At 43.2% G+C, this 14,773-nt stretch overlaps 1 protein-coding gene across 3 annotated transcripts in view; it reads right to left on the bottom strand.

Moving 5' to 3' along the window:
- Positions 1-13,243, bottom strand: part of CASP8AP2 (caspase 8 associated protein 2) — a 40,461-nt gene extending 27,218 nt beyond the window's left edge. For 2 of the 3 annotated variants that reach the window (XM_024731833.1, XM_024731832.1), the window contains exon 1: positions 13,179-13,230. The gene's annotated coding sequence lies outside the window, so the exon portion shown is untranslated. Of the gene's footprint in view, positions 1-13,178 lie in introns of all 3 variants that reach the window. The other variant, XM_024731834.1, reaches the window with a different exon arrangement.
- Between the last annotated feature and the right edge of the window lie 1,530 nt (positions 13,244-14,773).

Here is a 14,773-nt window from a genome sequence, read left to right as displayed (position 1 = left end):
CGTCCACAAAAAAAAAAAAAAAAAAAAAAAAAAAAAGAAAAAAAGAAACTACTAAACCCAGACAGTTTTACAGGTGAATCCTATCATACCTTCAAAGAACAGATAAACCATAATCTATTCCAGACAACATATAGGAAAAAAAGAAGGCCGAGAGACATATATGTTTATTAGGTTAGTATAGTCTAGACATCAAAACTGGGCAAAGACAGGGCAAAACAGGAAAATTACAAGACAAGAAAACTATAAGTCAATCTTTCTTATGAACATAGAAATAGCCTTTAAAAAAAATTAGCCAGCTGCAGCCATCAAGACATTAAACAAAAAACAAAAACAAAAATACACTACGGACAAGTAAGATTTATCCCCAAAAATGCTAGGATAGTATAGCATTAAAAACTCAATTCATATAAGCACTGTCTTCTAGTTGATAAAGTTGCTTCCCAGCAGGGTATGAGTTGTTAGTTCTGATACTGTTATATGTGTATATTGGAATTGAACAATTTAAATAGATGGGTGGTAGATGGTGGGAGCCAGGTTTCTTGCTACTGAAGTGGAAGGTTACAGAAAAGCAAGAGAACACACTAAAAATGATCCCTGTGGTAATGGATTATAGTTGAAGACATCAGTAAGAACTCACATTTAACTTAACATAGATACAGATGATTATATACAGAAATATTTTCAGGTATATGTATATACATCAGTTAGTAGACACATATGTACTATTTCTTTGCTCCACCAGCAAAGTAGCAATAAGCACAACGAGTATCCATATCTTGGCTTCTAATACTATTCTCCATTAAGACGGACCAGGGCTTCTTGAAGAAATGGCTGATTCTAAGACAAGGGCAGAAAATGCACAAGATGAACATGGAGCATCTTACAGTGAAAGAAAGAAAGGAAGTGTCAAAAAAAAAAAGAAAGAAAGAAACTAACAGAGGTATGTCAAAGAGGCACTGGAACCAACTGAAAGAGTTTTCAATAGCCAAAGCTGGAACAATTTGAGCAACAAATTAAAGTAGTACTGGATTATAACCCAAAGCATAAAATAAACATACATGGTCCACACTGATATAAGTAAATTAGTAAATGGAGAAGAAACAGATCTTCCATGCAGAATTCCAAATAAATTATGTTGATACTCCACTCTAAAGCAGGCAGGGCCTAATTTCCCACTCCTTAAATGAGGGCTCTGCACTGTGACTTATTTCCAAAGAGTAGAGTATGGAATTGGGTGGGGGGCTAACTTTATGGTGAAGAAACCAGACAAACATTACTTTAGTCAAAGGATCAAGCCAACATCAACAGTCATAAATCATGTTGAAAATATGTACTCTTGATATATGATGAAAATGGCACTTTACCTTTGATCTTCCCAAAACCCATAACCTCAGTCTAATGATGAGATAAACATCAAATTCTAATTAGAGGAGCATCCTACAATATACCTGTCTAGTACTCCTCAAAACTGCTAAGGACACCAAAAACAAGGAATGAGAGAAAATGCCACAGTAGAGGAGAGCCCAAGAAGACATGACAACTAAATGTAATATGGTGTCCTGAAATAAAAAAAAAGGATAGATATTGGGTAAAAATAAAGGAAATCTGAATAAACTATGGACTTCAATTAATAATAATGTATCGGGGCTTCCCTGGTGGCGCAGTGGTTCAGAGTCCACCTGCCAATGCAGGGGACACGGGTTCGTGCCCCGGTCCGGGAAGATCCCACATGCCGCTGAGCCTGTGCTCCGCAACGGGAGAGGCCACAACAGTGAGAGGCCCGCATACCGCAAAAAAATAAAAATAAAAACAAATAATAATGTATCAATTTTTTCATTAATTATAAGAAATTATCGTAAGATATTAATAGCGAAAACTGGGGGGTGGAGGGTGACATATGGGGATTCTCTGTACTTCCTAATTTTTCTGTAAATCTAAAACTGATCCAATAATAGTCTACTAAGTAAAAATTAGTATATTTCATGCTAGATTGGAAAAGAAAAAATATAATCATCTCAACATCTGCATAGGAAGGGCATATGGTAAAGTTCAACACTAACTTTCAGCAAAGTTGGAATTTATGAAAGTTTAAGATGGGACGTTACAGGAAATCCTTTGCGTTCCAGTGGTTAGGACTCCGACTCTATGCTTCCACCACAGGGGGCACAGGTTCAAGAACTAAGATCCCACATGCTGGGCAGTGCGGCCAAGAAGAAAAAGATGGGAACTTTCATAAACTGATAGAAGACATATTTCTACTAAAAAAAACCAAAACCCCTCACATTGGGACTTCCCTGGTGGCGCAGAGGTTGAGTCCACCTGCCAATGCAGGGGACATGGGTTTGAGCCCTGGTCTGGAAAGATTCCACATGCCGCCGAGCAGCTAAGCCCATGCGCCAAAACTACTGAGCCTGCGCTCTAGAGCCCACGAGCCACAACTACTGAGCCTGTGTGCCACAACTACTGAAGCCCACGTGCCTAGAGCCCATGCTCCAGAACAAGAGAAGCCACTGCAATGAGAAGCCCGTGCACTGCAAGGAAGAGTAGCCCCCGCTCGCTATAACTAGAGAAAGCCCATGTGCATCAACAAAGACCCAATGCAGCCAAAAATAAATAAATAAATTTATTTAAAAAAAAAACCAAACCCTCACGTTAATCATCATGCATGATGTTAAAACCACAGAAGCATCTCCTTCAAAGTCAAGCTTGCTTCTATTAGCAAAAAGAGTAAAACATGAAATGAGACAGAACTGGAAAGGAAGAAACAAAGCTGCCATTATTCACACTATGATCACCTATACAGAAAATCTACAAATTATTAGAACTGGTAAGAGTTTCTCAAAGTCGCTGAATGTAAGATTATACACAAAAGCAACAGGTTTCCTATATGACAGCAAACAGTTTTTAAACATAACTGATAAGAAGATATTATTCACAACAACAAAACTATAAGGTACATAGGAATTAATCTAATATAAGACCTTTATGGAGAAAATAATAAAAGATCTAAATCAGGGATTTGAAAACCTTTTCTTCTTCTTCTTCTTTTTTTTTTTTTTTCTGGCCATGCCGTGAGGCATGCGGGATCCTAGTTCCCTGACCAGGGATTGGACCTGTCCCCTACAGTGGAAGTGCAGAGTCCTAACCACTGGACCTCCAGAGTCCTAACCACTGGACCTCCAGGGACATCCCCTGAAAACCTTTTCTTCTTAAAGGGTCAGGAAGTAGGCATTTTATGCTTGTAGACCATCTGGTCTGTCACAAGGACTTAACTGCTGCTGTAGCTCCAAAACAACCATAGACAACTCGTAAATGAATAGAGGCAGCTGTGTTCCAATAAAACTTTATTTACAAGAACAGGCAGCCTACCTCTGCTCTAAATAAATGATAAAGTATGTCTCAATCATTTTTAGGAAAACTCAACATCAAGGTTGGCAATTCTCCCTAACTTTATCTATAAACTCAATGCAATCCCAAACTTAACAAGCTGACCATAAAATTCAAATTGAAATGCAAAGGGCCTAGGAGAGTCAGGACATATTTTATTTTGATGGGGAGAGAGTAAATTTTTTATTGAAGTATAAAAATAGAAAAAAGCCCAAATCATAAGTAGACAGTCCTATATTTTTCACATACTGAACACATCCATGGAATTACCACTCAGATCAAGAAACAGACCATTACCAGCACCCTAGAAGTACTCCTTGGGCCCCCTTAAAGCCACTATCCCCTCCAAAATGTTGGCAAAAATGTGTGGAGAATAAAAGCATACACGTTGCCGAGGACTTGCTTGGTAGGAGGGGAAGGACTTGCATGTCAATGGAGGAGAGGGAGGTATCTGTGGAGATCTCTGTAGATTCCAAATGAGAATATTAACCTTGGAGGAAAGGCAGACATGGAGAACTGTAAATAAAACAGCCTAGTTGAAACAGACCTCAGAACAGGATTGGGAGACAAAACTAAAATTTCATTAGTGTCAAACAGAAGATACTAAATGTCAAACCAACATATCTGGTCTTGAACTTCCAGAAGATAAGAGCACTGAAGGTTTGTGAGTTAGTACATTGATACAAAGAAAGGAAAGAGGAAGACTAACTTGTGGAATGAACTGGAAAGACAAAAGTGTAGGAAAAGAAACTGGGAGGGAGGCTACTATAAAGGTCCACATGATAAGACTTAACCCAAGACGGAGACAGTCAGAACGAAAAGAGTGATTACATGAGGCATAATAATGGAAGAAAGTAAATTATGTAAGTGCCTGGATATGGAAAATATAAACTATCATCTCCTGCCTCAATTCACTCTCAAGCTAAAAGCTTGCATTATCTTTGACTCTTTCTTAGCACCACACTCACTTTCAAGCAGTCACAAATTCTTAGTGATTTTTAAATCTCTCAAATTAGTGTCTCCTTTGCACTGTCACTGTTCCAGTTTCAGATACAATTATTTCTCACTTAAATTATTATAAAAGTCTCCTAGCTAGTTTCTACACTACCAATATCTTTTTCCTCTTACCATTTTCCACACTGAGGCCAAAATTAACCCTGTTTATGTCTAGCCCGTGTTTCTCTCCCAGGTCAGAAACCTTCAACAGCTGCCCCAAATAAAATTATCAAGTTGAGCTTCCCTAGTGCAGAACCCAAGGCCCTTCTAGAAATGTCTATCAGTGCTTTTCTATTTCTCACTGTTTCCCTCACACACTCCAGCCACAGCCACCACAGCACGTTTCTGTAATGCAAGTTAGCACATACATTATTGAGAAACAGAGAAATGATGTCAGTATAACCCAGAAATTATGTTGGTTCAGATGGATTTCTTTCCCAGGATGTTAAAGTTTTGCGCCATTAATGAACAGCAGCTAAACACAGCAAGCAAGAAGGAATCTAGTCCTGTACCTGCCACCCTTACCCTAGATACCCATCAGTCCCCTTTCTTCCTCTAGTCTCAGTACAGCCGAAGGCTCTGTCTTGCATGGGCTTAAGCTTGTTTTCCCTCAATCTTTGTGGGAGGCAGGATGGGGGACAAAGCCAAACACAAGGCAATGAGCCAGAGCCATTCAGTCCACCGTCACAAGATTTCACACGAAGCCTGCATCTGCCTCTGTACCCACAACCTCTGATGTTTATGTCCCTCTTCTTGTTGCCGCAATCCTTCCTTATTCCTCCTTCCATCAAGCTATCTTCATCCTTATTTTCTCTTGAGGAAAAGACCTATATTTACTGAGATACTTATTTACTGGGAATCTAACATGTCTTTTAACTGTGCCGATATTTTAATTACAATTGATATTGTTCCTGTTGCTGCTCCAGTAATATGAGTAGATAGGCTTTGAGTATTCTGCTCCTATTTTTCCCATAAACCCTGTCTTAGTGAGTGATTTTGCAGAAGTAAAGATTTTTCAAGAATACATATAACATTAGAGCGGAAATAACTGTACTTGCAGTTCCTGAAATATGCCATGTACTTCAGCCCCACAATATCTTGCTCGTTCTGTTTCCTCACCTGGACTGCTCATCCCCTTCCCAAACCCAGCTACCACACAAAAAATAAATAAATTAGGGACTTCCCTGGTGGCGCAGTGGTTGAGAGTCCACCTGCCAATGCAGGGGACACGGGTTCGAGTCCTGGTCCGGGACGATCCCACATGCCGCGGAGCAACTAAGCCCGTGCACCGCAACTACTGAGCCTGCGTTCTAGAGCCTGCGTGCCACAACTACTGAGCCCGCGAGTCACAACTACTGAAGCCCGCACGCCTAGAGCCCGTGCTCCGCAACAAGAGAAGCCACTGCAATGAGAAGCCCACGCACCGCAACTTAAGAGTAGCCCCCGCTCACCGCAACTAGAGAAAGCCCACACGTAGCGACGGAGACCCAATGCAGCCAAAAAAAAAAAAACCTTTTTAGAGGCATAGTTAATTCCCAATCCCTTATTCTATCAACATGCTGAGCATGTCATTATTGCATTTACCAATCTCTACCGGAATCATTTGCCTTCTAAAGTGTTCCTTAAACTTTAACAGGCAACAGAAAATCCTGGAGAAGTTTCATAAGGCACAGCATTAAGATCACAATGCTTGTGATGCCTCCAGGGACTGCAGGCAGGGTCTGGCCCCTGCAAACTCCTCTCCCTGACTCTTCCTCTAGTGCCTCTTTCAGGTGCTCACATGCACATTGTTCCTTCCTGCCTCAGGAAATTTGCAGATGCTGTTCCTTCTACCTAAAAAAGCTCTTCACCTCCATCACCTAGTTCTCTCCCCTAAATCAGTTAGCCTTCAGCTCAGTTGTCACTTCTTCCAGGAGATCCTCCGTCTCCTTTCTCCCTCTCTTCACCAGCCTGATGGGGCCATGGTAGGCCTATCCCAGGATCCCCAAGAACCTTGTAGGTTATGTTAAGGCATTTCCTCTTCTATCTAGAAGAGAACAGGGAGCCACCAAAGTGTTGCCAGCCAGGAAAGATAGGATCAAATATGCTGGTAGGTCTGGGGCTAGAGAATTATGCACAGCAGTAAGCAGCTTACTTGGGACACAGATGACCCTTGCTCAACAAACATCGGCCTCACCCTACCTCCCCAGGGGATCTCCAGTAAGTCCCTATGGTAGTGTTTTCCAGAATGGGGCATGACTATCACTGGGGGCTCTAGGGATAATTTTAGTGGCATATAACCAAATATTTTTCAAAGATGAACATATTTATTTCAATGGGGATTCAAAAATAAAACTTGCATTCTAAACCCATGATTTCATGGCTGTTATTGCTTAGGACAAACTTCATGTGGTTGATACTCAACTGACTAACTAAAGCTTGGGACCTCTTGCTCAAGTCAAACTTGCCAAGTACCCTGAAAAATCCCTCCACTTCTTTCTCTATACAACTCTCCTGCCTGAAATGTCCTTCCAACCCCCTGCTTTGGAAATTCTACATACCCTTCAAAGTCTCAGTTGAATCCCCGCTCAGGAAAGTGGCCTTCAATTAGGGTAGGAGATTGGCATAGTGGTTAAAAACTAAGGCTTATCAAATGTAAATTTTGGACTTTGGGTGATAATCAGGTATCAATGTACCAATGATTGTGTATCAACGATGTACAATGTTCACTAATTGTAACAAATGCAACACTCTGTTGTTAGATGTTGATAGAGGGAGGAAGTTGTGTGTTGGCGCAGGAAGCCTATGCAAACACTCTGCATTTTTGCTCAATTTTGCTGTGAACTTAAAAATGCTCTAAAAAATAAAGTCTATTAAAAAAAAAAAAAGAAAAGAAAAACCTGGGGAACTTAAAACACAAGATTTGATGGGCCCGTCTCCAAAGTTTCTGATTCAGTAGGTCTGAGATGAGGCTTGAGAATTGAATTTTTAAAAAGTTCGCAGGTAATGCTGCTGGGGATCACACTCTGAGAACTATTATTTTAGACCAGTGCTGCCCAACAGAGCTTTCTATGATGATAAAAAATGTTCTATATCTGAGCTGTCCAGTATGGAAGCTACTAGCCACATGTAGCTATTGGGTACGTGAAATATGCACAGTGTGAATGACCATTAGTTTCCTATTGCTGCTCTACCAAATGACCACAAACTTCATGGCTTAACACAAATTCATGACCTTACAGTTATGGAGGTCAGAAGTCTCACTGGTCTAAAAATCAAGGTTCAGGAGGGCTGCATTCCTTCTGGAGGCTGTAGGGGAGAAACTGTTCTTTGCTCTTTCCAGCTTCTAGAAGCTGCTTATGTTCCTTTGCTGGTGGCTCCTTCTTCCACCTTCAAAGTCAACAGTGTGACATCTCACCTCTTGACCTCTGCTTCCATGGTCAGACTTGCTCCCCTCTCCACCTTCCTCATGCTTCCGTCATCACATGGCCTTTCCTGTCACTTACTCTCCTGCTTCCCTCTTAAGGACCCTTATGATAATACTGGCCAACTGGATAATCCAGGATACTCTACCCATCTCAAAATCCTAATCACATCTGCAAAGTTTCTTTTTTTGGCGGGGGGGGGCCCACATCACGTGACTTGCGGGATCCCAGTTCCCCAACCAGGGATTGAACCCATGCCCCCTGCAGTGGAAGCAGAGTCCTAACCACTGGACCTCCAAGGAATTCCCTCCAAAGTTTCTTTTGCCACATAAAGCAACATATTCATAGGTTCCTGGGATTAGAACATGGATATACTGGGGAATCCATTATTTGGCCTAACACACTAAGGTTGATGTTTATAAATTTTATTTATTTATTTGGCTGTGTTGGGTCTTCGTTTCTGTGCGAGGGCTTTCTCTAGTTGTGGCGAGCGGGGGCCACTCTTCATCGCGGTGTGCGGGCCTCTCACTGTCGCGGCCTCGCCTGTTGCGGAGCACAGCCTCCAGATGCGGAGGCTCAGTAGCTGTGGCTCACGGGTCCAGTTGCTCCGCGACATGTGGGATCTTCCCAGACCAGGGCTCGAACCCGTGTCCCCTGCACTGGAAGGCAGATTCTCAACCACTGCGCCACCAGGGAAGCCCCGAGGTGGATGTTTAAACTGTAACTAATTTTAATTAATTTAAAGTTAAGGGACTTCCCTGGTGGTCCAGCAGTTAAGACTCCACGCTCCCAATGCAGGGGGCCTGGGTTTGATCCCTGGTCAGGGAACTAGATCCCACATGCCGCAACTAAAGATCCCGCACGCTGCAAATAAGATCCCATGTCCCGCAACTAAGACCAAGCGCAGCCAAAAAAAAAAAAAGATGATTAAAAAAAAATGTTAAGTTACAGAGGGAATTCCCTCTTTAACTTTATGACAATTTAATTACAATTACAATTGTGGTTATTACAATTTAATAACACATAACTAGCTCTAAATGCTATTGGGCCCTTGTAAAAAGGTATCTGAATACTTTCCTAAGGTGACAAGCTCCTAGACATCACTACTTTATTTTCTACAACTGCAAAGCAGTTTGGATTAAACATTTGATGGGCAAACACAAGGAGGTCGGGATAGAGAGCAAGAACTGCCACAAAAAGTAGGGGTACCAGATCAGATTTATAGACTCTTCTGCTGTCCCTCAGTGCTTGAAAATTAGGATATGTTTGTACTAAAAAACAAATCAACAGTCAGCAATAAGATGCTAAAGTTAATAAACACATTCCTGTAAGTCCAAGCTCACCAAGTCCAAAACCAAAAAAGATCACCTTTCTGTCAACATTTGTCACCTCCTGACACTGCTACTTCTTTAAGTAGCATCCCTACCGATGCTACCCTACAACGCTTCTCCCACTTTTCCTCATTCTTGCTATCGAAATTTGTTTCAGACCCCCCACTATAGCTATCTAGCTATCTCCCCTCTCCAAACACATGTTACACACAACAGTTCGGTTAGTTCTTCCAAAGCAATCCTGCTCATCTCACTTCCTGCTCAAAAACTTTGTATTACTTCCCAATGTCTACTGAATAAAGTCAAGAAAGGCACCTACCTTTCTAGCCCTATCACTCACTATCCCAAGGTTTCCAAAACCCCAAGGTTCAGTGAAACTGGGTTTGTGTTCGCAAACACACTTCCTGACACCATCTCCCCGCATCTATCTAAGAGTCCACAAGCAAGCCTGGGTTTCAATACCCAGAGGTTAGAATGTGAGAATTGAGATTTTAGAGAAGTCCAGTGATATAATTACGATACTTGGACTTCATCCACTACGGAATGAGGGAACCACTGAAGGCTTTTAAAGCAGAGAAATATCATGATCAAATCTGCTTTTCAGACGTTCAACTCTAGCAAGAAGAGTATAGAAAATATTAGTGGCAAGGGAGATAGAAAATGCTATTAAAACATGCAGGAGAGGGGTTTGCCTGGTGCGGCAGTAGTTGAGAATTTGCCTGCCAATGCAGGGGACATGGGTACGAGCCCTGGTCTGGGAAGATCTCACATGCCGCAGAGCAACTAAGCCTGTGCGCCACAACTACTGAGCCTGTGCTCTAGAGCCCGCGAGCCACAGCTACTGAAGCCTGCACGCCTACAGCCCGTGCTCCACAACAAGAGAAGCCACAACAATGAGAAGCCCACGCACCGCAACTTAAGGGTAGCCCCCCCTCCCCAAGGGCTTCCCTGGTGGCTAAAAAAAAAAAAAAAAAAAAAAAAAAATGCAGGAAACAATGAGGGATGACTAAGTTATTAGTGGAAATAAAGACTAGGACCAGACCTGAAAGAGTTCTATAGCAGAATCAAAAAGATTTTAAGGGAATGGGTATTTAAATATCCAATCTTGCCCATTTCAAAATCACAGCCCGAGCTGTCTTTTCAAAATGCAAATCTGATCATGTTTCCTCCTCTGCTTAAAACCCTTCAGTGCTTCCAGCTGATCCTAGGTTAAAAAACAAATTTTGTCACAATTCTTCTTACCAAGCCCTGAGTGACCCGGCCTCTCCCCACTCCTCTAGGGTTAGTCTGTAGCATTCTCCCCCATTCTCTGCCCTGATCATATTGGCCTTCCTTCAGCTCCTAGAACACAGTTTGCCCTTCCCACCACAGCGCCTCTGCAGGGAGTGTTCTTTCCTCACTGTTCTCCTTCACTCAACTCATCTGTGTGTGATACTGCGGCTTAAGTAATGTTTGAGCCTTCCCTGGCTACCCTTTCTCTCCACTAGGTCAGGTCCTCTGTTAAATATTCTTCTACCACTTTGTCCTTTCTCTACATGGCCTCTTTTCAGTTTATGATTACATTTTTTTGTGGGATTCCTAGAGAAATATCCACCTCACCCGCTAGGCTATAAGCTCCACCAAGAACAGGCCTGGCTCTGTTCTGTTCACCATTGTACCCCCACCTCTCAGCACAGAGCCTGACAAGTTGGTAGGTAATAAAAAAAATATTTGCTGAATTAATCAAAATCCCAATTTGTTACAGACAACTCTGCAGTTCCTAGCTTTATAACAAGGTAGTCATGCTTTTAACTGAAATGGAGAACCAAAGAAGCCATGTTGAATTATCTATCGAACATCCAGCAGAAAATGTCTAAATAGACAGTTGGAAAATGGAGTATATAACACAGAAGACAAGACATAATTGCTACTATTTGCAATAGCCAAGACATGGAAGCAACCTAAAAGTCCATCGAGAGATGAATGGATAAAAAAGATGTAGTACATATATACAATGGAATACTACTCAGCCCATAAAAAAGAATGAAATATTGCCATCTGCAGCAACATGGATGGACCTGGAGATTGTCATACTGAGTGAAATCAGAAAGAGAAAGCCAAACACCATGTGCTAGCACTTATACGTGGAACGTAAAATATGATGCAAATGAACTTATTTACGAAATAGAAACAGACTCACAGACATAGAAAACAAATTTATGGTTATCAAAGGGGAAAGGGGATGGGGAAGGGATAAATTAGGAGTTCGGGATTAGCAGATACACACTACTATATATAAAATAAACAACAAGGTCCTGTAGCACAGGGAATTATATTCGATATCCTATAATAAAGCATAATGGAAAATAATATGAAAAACAATATATATATATACATATACATAAATATATAACTAAATCACTTTGCTGTACACCAGAAACTAGCACAACATTGTAAATCAACTATACTTCATCAGTTAAAAAAAAAAGACATAATTGCTGTAGCTGGGATTACTCTTGAAATTATAAAGGCCAGTGATTCTCTTGAAAAGGAAAAGAGGAAGGAGGGGAGGAAAACTTATGTATCAGAATCTCTTGCAAAGAACGATTTTTCACACTTGCTCTCACCTTTCCCCAAATGAGGATCTCAATATACAATGAGAGTTGCTTGTGATAGGAGAGTTGCACCTAAGTGAAGAGGCAAAATTTTCAAAGTTGAGAACCAAGAAAAGAGTTGCAAGCTCACTCATAATCTTTTGAGGAACAATCCCAACGGATTCAGATGTGAAGTCGAAGCAGATGAGAGAAGGATCACCTAGACTTTTGTGAAAGGACAATGTCTTTAAGAGACAGTCTGAAAGACGTTTCCTTTAAGAAAAAAATCGAGGGAATGAAATAAACATTTGTAGTGAAAAACAAAAATGTGTAGAGAAGGAGTCAGGGGAGAGGGAGAGTGTATTTTTAGGCTCATGGGAAATACTTAATCTAATACAGAGAGAACCCTAAAAAGATGTTAAGGGGAAAAGAATAACAAACCCCACATATACTGTACACTATGTGCCAAACACTGTCCTAAATGCTCTAAATACATTATCGATTTACTTTAAATACTCCCAAAAGTCCTATGGGGTACAGACTATTCTTTTTCCCAATTTACAGATGAGGAAACAGATAAGAGAAACTTGCCCCAAGGTCAAACAGCTGGTAAAAGGCATATCTGGGCTTAGATCCCAGCTGTCTCTAAAGCCAGATGACAAAATCAAGAATATTCATTAGACAGAAGAGTATAACAAATTTTTTAACGGGCGAGCTCTTGTAAAATGGCAAGAAACGCCAGGAGATAACTGAAGTATGGGGATTCTGGCCCCGAAGGCCTCTGTCCGCCTCCAATCAAAGGAGCCCTGAGTGAGATGCGGGAGCCCTGAGTGAGATGGGGGAGGGGCCCCGAAGAGAGGCAAGGTTTGGAACTGGAGCTGTGGTGAACGGTAAAGACCAGAGAACAATCAGAATCAATGCCAACTTGATGCCTGAAGCGCAAATCCTGAGATTCTACGAATTACACATTCACATCTGATTTAGGGCCTACTATGTGTTAGGCATGACTCTCTTCGCTGTAGAGATTAAGATAAACAACTTCTCTGGGCGTAACAGTAGAGGAAACAACCAACATCAATGATCACCAGACACAGGAAAAACCCATTCCTCCAGAAAACCCCATCCGAAAGATTTAATTTAGGAGTACATTCCAAGGGAAGACTGGTTTTGGGGGGGAGGGGCAGGAAGAGCGGTCGAAAGGACACTTCCTACCTGCGCTCACCCTCGTCCCCGCCCCCGCCCGGATACTCTCGAGGGACCACAGAGGGATTGGGGGTGAAAGCCCAGAAGCTGCATCCGAGGGCGGCGGGAACGCGGCTTCCTGGGAGCCTCGGACATCAGACGCGCCATCCCCCCGCCACAGACTCCGCCGCTGCCTTCAACTCCCTGGCTCCCCGGACGCCGCCGGCCTCCGCTCAGAGTACTACCGCGCAGTGCAACCTCTTCCCCAGCAGCCCCGCGCAGACCAGAACCCCACAGCAACTTACCCGCCCCGCCTGGCCCAAGTCAACCTGGGGTCCTTTCTGGACACCGAGGTCTCTCTGGAGTCTCCACCAATGCCTGAGCACTATCAGCACGTGGAGGCGGGACTGAGCGCCCACGGCCAATCAGATCAGACGCAAAGCACGTCCCCGGCGCACATTCCTAGTTCCCGCCTTTGGGAGGGATTAAAAAAACACGGTTGGCGCCAAACTCCCGTAGTCTTCTAGGGGCTTCAGGGAAAGGGGCGGGGTCTGGGCTGACGGGGAAGGAGGGGCGCGGCTCCGCTACCGTAGGGGCAGAACGTTGGCCGATGTAGGGGCGGTGTCTGGGAGAAGATCTTTAATGAAAGAGAAAGTAACATCTGAGAAGGCCCTGTCATTTATTTAGTTATTCTTTTAAAAATAAATTTTATTTATTTATTTATTTTTGGCTGTGTTGGGTCTTCGCTGCTGCGCGCGGGGGCTGCTCTTCGTTGTGGTGCGCGGGCTTCTCACTGCGGTGGCTTCTCCTGTTGCGGAGCACGGGCTCTAGGCGCGCGGGCTTCAGTAGTTGCGGCACGCGGGCTCAGTAGTTGTGGCTCCCGGACTCTAGAGGGCAGGCTCAGTAGTTGCGGCGCACGGGCTTAGTTGCTCCGCGGCACGTGGGATCTTCCCGGACCAGAGCTTGAACCCGTGTCCCCGTGTTGGCAGGCGGATTCGCAACCACTGCGCCACCAGGGAAGCCCTATTTAGTTCTTTATTCTATTAATTCGATTGATTGTTAACCGAGTAAGCACTGTTTTCCCTCAGACACTTTACTGAATGATAAGCAATTTACCTCAGGGAGTTTGGAGCTTCGAGGAGGGGATACCAGGCCAGTGGGGTGGGAGGGAGAGGAGTGCTTTTTAGAGGTAGACTACCGACGTCGTCTCTTAGAACCTGCAGGAATCTGAGGTGCCCGTAGGGTCTAGCCTCCGGAGGCTGGGCCTGCGCCATTGATTGGTGGGGAAATAAAGCCAACTTCCGCTGCTGCCTCAACGAGGGATTTGATCTTGATCCCTAGTCCTTTCCTCCTGTTTTGTCCACTTTAACAACTTGCAACTGTCATAACAATTTATTGCATATTTTTAAAGTTTTCAAAAAGGCCCCATTTGGGAGAAAATGTTCTCTGGAAGAATACTGGTTTCCTAGATTCTCCCCCAACCACCTACCTTCGCTTCTGAAGAGAAGTTAGTCAGCCAGCATTCCAGGTAGTGGAAAGGGAGAGAGTGGACGGTGTGCAATCACAAGGCATTCGGTGTTGCTGGAGCATAAAGCGCGAGGTGAGGCTGGAGAGGGAGGAAGGGGTGAGACTTTGAAGCCGCCATAAGAGCTCGTCTTAGGGCGGGGTTGGGGAGCGCCACTGAAGGATTTTAAGCTTGGGGTGCTGGTGATCTGATTTGCATTAGTAAGATCTGTTGGCCTTGAGAAGCAGGATTTTGAGATGCTGTTGCTGTGATCCAGGCTAGAGAAGATGAGGACCTGAGGGAGATGGCAGGTAGGCTAGGGGATTGATTTTAGAATATGTAGGAGATGAACGTGACAAAACTTAGCAATTGGTTGAATACTGGTTTTCACCATGA

Source organism: Neophocaena asiaeorientalis, unplaced genomic scaffold (genome assembly GCF_003031525.2).
Source record: "Neophocaena asiaeorientalis asiaeorientalis breed wild unplaced genomic scaffold, Neophocaena_asiaeorientalis_V1.1 scaffold232, whole genome shotgun sequence".
Taxonomy (NCBI): Eukaryota; Metazoa; Chordata; class Mammalia; order Artiodactyla; family Phocoenidae; genus Neophocaena; species Neophocaena asiaeorientalis.
This window is presented reverse-complemented; position numbering and strand designations above follow the sequence as displayed.